Below are 8,425 nucleotides of genomic sequence, written 5' to 3'. Positions count from 1 at the left end.
TTTGCTGTTAACAACTTTGACTTCTTAAAGTCTTCAGTGCCGTCAATCGGTTTGATTGAGACAGTAAATGTGCCCCATCATGCTTTGTTATGCCAAGGAGCTTTTGGTTATGCTGAGGAGTAAAACGATACACATTATGCGGGGATAAATTCCGTATCCTCTTCCCGTATTTATTTCATTTTTTCTCTCTTTGTTTGTTTGTGTTTGTGTTTTTTTGTTTTTTTTGCTTCTGTCAAATGGTTTCCGTATAGTGCATATCAGGGACGTTTGGACTACCAGAGAGTATAACATCAGGTAATTTAGAGACCATTTTAATTATCATTGCTGTCATTGTACCCTAATGCAGCAAGTCACGCATTGGCGAGCACCATCTCGCCCTCCTATTAGGCAAATAAACCAGCCTGTCTTGTCATCGAAGCAGAAAACTTACGTAATTGATGACCTTCAGAAGTCACCGTTTCGACTAAAAATACCTTCCCTTCCCACCCAATCCCTTTAAAATATTGTGGCTCATACAAGAAAACAGCACAACAAATATTAACTCATTTACAGAGGATTATACTTTCTAACTATGTGGCCATGCACATGGCCAAACACACACACACACACACACACACACACACACACACACACACACACACACACACAAATCGAGCTTTCTTTCTGCGGTAGACTTGAAAATATCAATATGAGATCAGATTTATTGACTTGGGGCTTTAATAACTTCCTGAAAGAGTAAGCTCTGTTCCATGCATACACATGAACTGAAGAAACATGGCATCATAAAGCGCGCCGTATACATTTTTTCATAACGGGATATCTGTCCACTACCGAGGTGCACGAAGTGTGTTGATTTAAAAGACGTATACATGGAAATGTACATGGAAATGTACATGGAAACTTAACATTAGTTGAAAGTAGCATACTGATTTTAAGATCCTTGGTATCAGCCTTTCTCTTTCGAGATTGAATTCCCTGAAGCAAACAAGGAATAAGAATTGCTCTTCAGTAGATCTTTTGATTTCTTGAAAAATATGTATGTTTGTGTGTATGTATGTATGAAGGTTTGCATGTTCTATTCTGAAATATGCAGACGACACTGTCATCTTTAAGAACTTACTGATGAGAATGAATAAAAGTTACTGGGCTAAGGTTGAACGCTTTACCTTTTGGTGTGGTAAGAACTACCTGCAGTTCAATCTCACCCAAACCAAAGAGATTGTGTTTGATTTTGGGAAAATGCCTTCACAGCTAGAATTCATCAATATTAGTTGTGCGGATACTGAGATAGTTAAAGAGTAACAAATATATAGGACAACAGGTGGTGGACAATAAACTTTCTTGGTCTGAAGAGTGTGGACCTGTTATTACTCATTGATAAAACAATTCTCAGTTTTTCTATAAATCAGTTGCTGAAGATATTGAATTGTTAAACTGTGCCATCTGGTTCGAGGTTTGCATGAAACAAGACTTTAAGAGAATGATGGCTATAAACAGATAGCTAAACATGAGAGGAAAGTTACAACTTACAAAGGAATTTACAGATCGAACCGTCAGTTTGCATAATTATGGTATCATGTTAAACGACAATCACCCACTACATGATTATTTTATATTTCTACGGTTAGGCAGAAGACTACTGTGTCTGATATGTCATACCACTCAATATGCAGACTCCTTTGTTCCATTAAAAAAATCCGGATGTGCAATAACAGCCGCTATTTTTTTTTCTCAATAAAGTGAAGGGAGAGCTATAGCTGGTTAGAGTGTGAAGGTGGGTGGGGGCAGCGGAGGTTCGAGAAGTGTTTTGCGCATTGATAGAAAGATATGAAAGAATTTACGAACAGTGATATTATATTTGCACAAAATAATTTTCATATGGAATAAATCTATAAACTTAGTTTTATTAGGAGATATTTTTGTTTTGGTGTACAAGGTGCTTCTCTTTTGTGTGTGTGTGTACTTTGATTTGAGATTTACCCAATGAGAGTTTATTTTGTGTTTCTGCGTTTGTATATGCACAAATCATACGATTTCTGAAATGTTCTATCAACAGAAAAGCATTTTCCTTCTGTTTGTGCAATAGCCGTTGATCGTGAACAGGACATCAGAGAAGATATGTTGGGTTAACTGTGCACAGGATATAAGTGAAAGGCAGCAGAATTTACACGGGGGGGGGGGTGAGGGGCAATAGTATGCAATATGTGATATAACTTGTGATACTGATGTAGTTTGTTTGACGTATTCTTTTTAATGAAATGTGTGTTTTAAAATTTCTGGTGGAAAGATTTTTAAAGTAGTTATTCCTTATATTGTTTTCTGTGTCTATATTTTTTTCCATGTTCACCATAATTATGATAACGATGATATCTTTAGTTCTTATTGAATATTGTAGTCATTGGAATCATTTTTGAGTATCCATTCGATGTTATGTAATGTCATTTGTAGTTTACATGTTGGCAAGATGTATCAATAGTAAATGTATGACAAAATCGAATTTCCATACCACGTTTTTGCCCATAAGTAGGACATATGAAACATAACATGTGTACATATATATATATATATATATATATATATATACATATATATATACATATATATATATATATATATATATATATATACATATATATATATATATACATGGCGAAAACTTTGAGCAAAGAAAATGGGTTTTCATCGGGATTCGAACCCGAGACCTCCGGATTTCTAGACCGGTGCTCTACCGACTGAGCTATTGTATATATATACATACATGAATGTATGTACAGGAATGACCTCCCTCAAGATATTACTTCTTCCTTATCCTTATTCACCTTCAAACGCAAACTAAAACGGTTATTACTTAGTGGATACACACTACCCGGCTCTTAGCAACATTCTCTTTTTTAATACCCCCAGTCTTTTGTCTTTGTCTGCAGCTCCAAGTTACTTCACGATACCGTTATAGCACTTTGTGTGTGTGTGTGTGTAAACACGGCGAAATATGTACAGTCTCGTTTAAGCGATACTAAAGTATTCATGTGGTTCGTTAGTTCGTTTTTAATACTGATTTTGCACTGGTACAATTTAAGTTGGTCGAGATAAACATGTCCGTTCTCCGTATAATTTCACGCCTATAAATTCGGGAACCTACAGTTTTTACAAGCGTCATTGCTTTTATGTAGGCCCCATCATATTTCTGACATTTATTTGTGATATCCTCAGATGAAAATGACCATTTATATTTGTGTGTAATGTTAGTTTGTCTTTTTTTCTTCAAACATAAGATATGGATGTATATGTTTTGTACTTTTGTTTTATTGTCAATCATTTTGTGATCCCATCACTGAGAAATGGAAATATGAAATAAACTTGAAACTTGAAACTTGAAACTTGAAACTTGAAACATAAAAAAGTTCTTTGCGCATTGGCGATACCGAGAATTTAACGTCTGATTCTCTAAAAAAAAAAAAATTAAAAATCCATGCAAACAGCATCACTCAATAGAGGAACCAAAAATTATTCTAAGCAGATACTGTCCTTACATCTGGGGTGAGAAATTAATCCTAGTTTGAAACCTTGAAAAGCTTATATGACAACACTTTTGTACACTGCTTTCAGAAAACTGTATAGCATATTATGACCGTGCATCACAAAATCAACAAAAAGTCACATCCCGGTTTTCTGTGATGACTAAAAATAGATGAAATGGTCGGCCTACCCAATTTTAAGTTTTACATATTTTCTGAAAGAACAATTCCTCTACATTATTCTTAACCTTGAGATCATAAAACAAATGTAAAATTTCGTTCTTATCCGTTTCTCTGGAAGGATTTCTTTTAAGAATAACATGATAGGGTAAGTCTTGAAAGCAAAATATATTAAGGAGAGGGGTGAAGGTCGAGGTTTACATTTTCTTCAATCTGTTTCCCTCTTCAAATGAAATATGTGAGATCGCAACTGCTGCTCTATATAGTTCAACAGACATGTCGGAAGAAAAAAAAAAACACGGGACTGGAGCCTGTCATCTACTGCTTTCCGGGCAGCGACATTACCACCAGGCTATTCGTGGTTTCCGTAGTGACACGATGAAGTTGGAACAAATACCCAAGTTCCAAAATTCCGACATAGCCATGTTAAAGGTATTAGCCCACATTTGTAAACCTGCAGCAATTTGTCTCATAGTTAGCATGGAGTTTGGGTATGATTGCAGTAACACCTGTGCAAAATTTCGTTCCAATTAGTCCATTACTTTCATAAAAATAAATGAAAATACACCGTATGCATGCGTATAAAAACGCTCGCTAGCTCCGGTCCACGCACGTACTACATGCATGCGATACAATTCATGTGTAAGTTAATGTACGTAGCTAGTCCGCGCTCGTAATTCGATTTTGGGTCGGGTTGACCCGGTTTAAAAATTGATTTTAAAACGATGATTTTCTCTCGAATGGTATAGACAAAGAGCAACAGGTGAGGTATGTTACTGTTATAACTTGTATTTGAAGTCATATTGGACCTGTTTTATGCAGTTTTGATTTTCGTGGGTGTGCAAATGTGGGCTAGTACCTTTAAGCGGACCTAGGCGGACAAGGGACTAATGAAAGGAAGATAATTATATTAATAGAACAGAGGGTGAAGTCTTACAGATTACTTTTCATTTCTTAAAAACCGTATAAAGACGCTTCATTATCAACTCTAGTAACATATCAAAAAAAAGTTGCTTTTGCATTGAAAGTTGGTATTAATCATGAGTAGAATGTGTTTGTAGGTATACATATATATATATATAATTTCAACTTAATCTTATAGTCCTTCCATTGTGGTTATGGAGTTTTACTCCCTGTTTTATTAGACACTGCATCAAAAAGAAGTCGCCAGACATGGATCTTTAGTTAAGAGCAGATTTTAAAGGAGTAGATTTTAAATTTGAAACATTGACAAGCTTTTTAGACAGCACTTTTGTACAGTGGTTTCAGAACACGGGAACACTCAAACACACACACGCACACACACACACACACACACACACACACATATATATATATATATATATATATATATATATCATATATACATAAATGTATATATACATATACATTCATTATACATATCTACATAAATATATCTACATTCATTATACATATCTACATAAATATATCTACATATATATATTTACATATACATATACATATACATGTATACAGTGCGTTACAAAAAAGAAAAGAGAGAAAAAACCTACAACTATCACTGAAGATGATTTATACACCCGCTTCAGCATCTCAGACTGCTATACTATGAAAAAAAAAAAGGACCACGGTATGTCTGGTACATGTGGAAATAGTACGATTCACATGGCTTTGGTAAAATGTTGTTAACCATGGCAGCGCTTTCTACAGCAAACACAAAAATGTCTTCAGAACTTCAATGCATTCATGTTTGTCATGCTTACAAGTGAAAGAGGATATAGATATCACTGGCAATATACCAATGACAACTTATAACCATTTTTTTTTAAAATTGAATCAAGATTCCTATTTTTGTGTTGTTGACGAAGGATATCTGCACTAGCTCGGCTCCCTCGCAGTTGGCAACCAGCAGCTAGCAGTGGACCATGACTCCCATAGCAGGCCTACTCAGAAAGGTTCCCTGCATCATGCCGCCATTCTTCGTTCTTCTACGCATGCGTGATTAATATATGTAATGCTGTGGATAGCGCTCATTAGCGAAATTGTCAACGGCCGTTAAAAAGTGGTTACAGCCCGATATTCCGAAGGTTCGTTATTTCAAAGGCTCTTTAGTCCGAAGATTCGTTATTCCGAAGGTTCATATAATTCCGAATTTCATTTTCGGATAACGAATCTCCGGAATAACGAACCTTCGGAATAACGCGACAAATATGCGGCTTAACGAACCCATTTTCATTTTCGGATTAACGAACCTGTCGGTATAGGTATATTCCCTTGCACAAAGGGCATTTGTGTGTTTCGGATTAACGACCCTTCGGAATAACGAACAGCACCCTTTAAAATTGACAATGCGCAGTTTGACAATGCGATGTGCAAGACTACAAGGATTTAATATGAATGCAACGTGCATGTAGTCAACCAGAATGCATTATTAAACCATACTGGAGCCATATCGAATATATTGTCAGATATTTTATTTCGGTCATAATATGCGCTAGTGTTATTTGCGTTGCGAACAGCTGCCCCCAATCTTTCCAAGCCGGGGAGAGGTGAGAAGGGGAATCATGCCTCTCTCTCAATAAGGAACTTTTGCATATTTAAGCTGTAAATCGTACAGTCTGGTGTGTATACTAACATTATCGTGTTGCGATTGACTTATTAACGTCAAAATATTACTTATTGGTGGTTGGAAACCCATGTCGTGAAACGTAATTTTTTTAAAACGCATTTTCATACATTAATCAAATTTGGTTTCAGTAATTTTCAAACAGAAACGTCAGGCCACGATTTGCAATGTAGGGCCTATAAAGCATGATTCAAGAAAGAATTTGAATATAATATACAGTGCGTATCAAAAACAATTAAACAAGCAAGCAAACAAACAAATAAACAAACTGGAACTATCACTGAAGGTGATTAATCCCCGCCCCAGTATCTCAGACTACTTTAAAAAAAGTAATGAAAGAAGGTTTGTCGGGTATAAACACAAAGGGATTTTGCACAAATACACCTGATCTTCCTACACACCACTTGACTTGCATACTTCAGTTTGATACAAAAATGTGTGGTTACCATGGCAACATTTTTTTCTGATAATAACACAGTGTTGTCTTGCATATCTACACCCATAAATCATACATACTAAATTTGACCCTTAATTGCTTGAACCCTGTGCAAATGATATAATTCACATGGTTCTGGTAAAATTGTGGTAACCATAATCGCAGCCTTTTCTCCAGCAAACACACACATACACACACACACACACACAAACACGTCTTCCATATTTTTACCTCAATGCCTTATTGTCCACGAAATTTGAATTCAATTGCTTCGAAATTGTAGAAGTAATTCACTCCACAAGATTTTTTTTTAAAGAAAATAATGCAGTTACCGTGTCAAAGCCTGGGGTAATGTTGCATCTAAATTGCTTCAAAACTGTATAAGGGTCGAGTTTACGACGCAAGATTCGCAACGGACCACCCAACCGACCGCCCGACGGCCCGAACACACCCCGATTCAATACCTCAGTATGCTGCGTTTACACCATGTCCCCGCCAACTAAGTCAGCCGCGTTTCGGGCCACCGTGAACAAAACAGGATGGACGTGAAACAACGCGATGTGAAGGGATAGGCAAAAATGGCAGGCCGTGATTGCTGTGGATGCCGTGTCAGATTTTTAAATTGTCAAAAAAAAAAAAAAAAAAAAGAAGAAAGATGACACGGCAATCCCGGTGCTAAGGAATCTTGTATTTACCGTGATAAAACGGGGTGAACGCAACGAAACACGACGGCACGTAAAAGGCTGTAACAAAAATTTGAGGCGGTCCGTTAGGGAGCCGGCCGTAGGGCCTTGCTTGGTTGAACTTTCCGCCCCACCCCCGGGCTGCCATGTGAAAATTTGATGTGCATTAAAAAAAAAAGAAAGAAAGACGTTTTCATGCACTGCATGTTTTTATGGTCTCCATTGTGTTTAGTAGATGCCAGGAAAACATTTTTCACGGGGTTCCAAAAAAAAGAGTAAATATTAAATTGCTGAGAGGGGCACCCCTACTCGGACCCCCCCCCCCCCCCCTCCCTCCCACCAGTCGTCGTTATTTGCGGCCCCTTCGAGAGAGAAACTGCGATTTAGCGAAGCAACCACCTGAAGGGGAGGGGGTTGGGTGTGGTGGAGCGGACTTGTGTGTCGATCCACCCATCATGCTGCTTGATTTTTTATTTTATTATCATTTTTGATACTGGTATTAAAAATGGTGCAATTTGGAGCACACTTTGTCCTATAAACAAGACCGCATATCATTGCAGGGCCTTCAGTTCTGGAAGTTCTGCTTAAATTTTCCCGGTCGCCGCGGGTTTAGTCTGGAAACATATTTTTAGGCCTACTGTGCGGCCCATTAGTTTTATGGTGCATATTTTGTGTATTTAACAATACTTAATATCTTCAGTACTAATTCAAATTCTACAGTTGTTGTTTCTATCCCTGACTCACATTTGAAACTATATGTTTTAAAGCACTCGGTGCTTTTTTGTTTTTGTTTTTGTTTCATCTGCAAATGGTAATTCATGTATTTGAATACACATAATAATAGCCTTTTTTTTTTTTTTTTTTTGGAGTGTAGAAAGGCAAGGGAGATTGCAGGAGATGATGGAAGGGAGGGAGGCATGCATTTAAATTTTACGACCAGCCGGATTTTAAGCGCAGGTTGGGGAGGATTCGGATATCGAGCTCCAAATGGGACTTAGGCCCTTGC

The 8,425-nt window shown here is 37.1% G+C and overlaps 1 non-coding gene across 1 annotated transcript; it reads right to left on the bottom strand.

Moving 5' to 3' along the window:
* Window positions 1-2,672: 2,672 nt before the first annotated feature.
* Trnas-aga (transfer RNA serine (anticodon AGA)) lies at window positions 2,673-2,743 on the bottom strand. The gene has a single exon. It is a non-coding gene; the product is annotated as a tRNA-Ser (tRNA).
* Between the last annotated feature and the right edge of the window lie 5,682 nt (window positions 2,744-8,425).

This window comes from Diadema antillarum, unplaced genomic scaffold (assembly GCF_040938485.1).
Source record: "Diadema antillarum isolate AM-2024a unplaced genomic scaffold, OU_Dant_1.0 seq00000406_RagTag, whole genome shotgun sequence".
NCBI lineage: Eukaryota > Metazoa > Echinodermata > Echinoidea > Diadematoida > Diadematidae > Diadema > Diadema antillarum.
The sequence above is the reverse complement of the archived record's forward strand: the minus strand, read 5'-3'. Positions and strand labels throughout refer to the sequence as shown.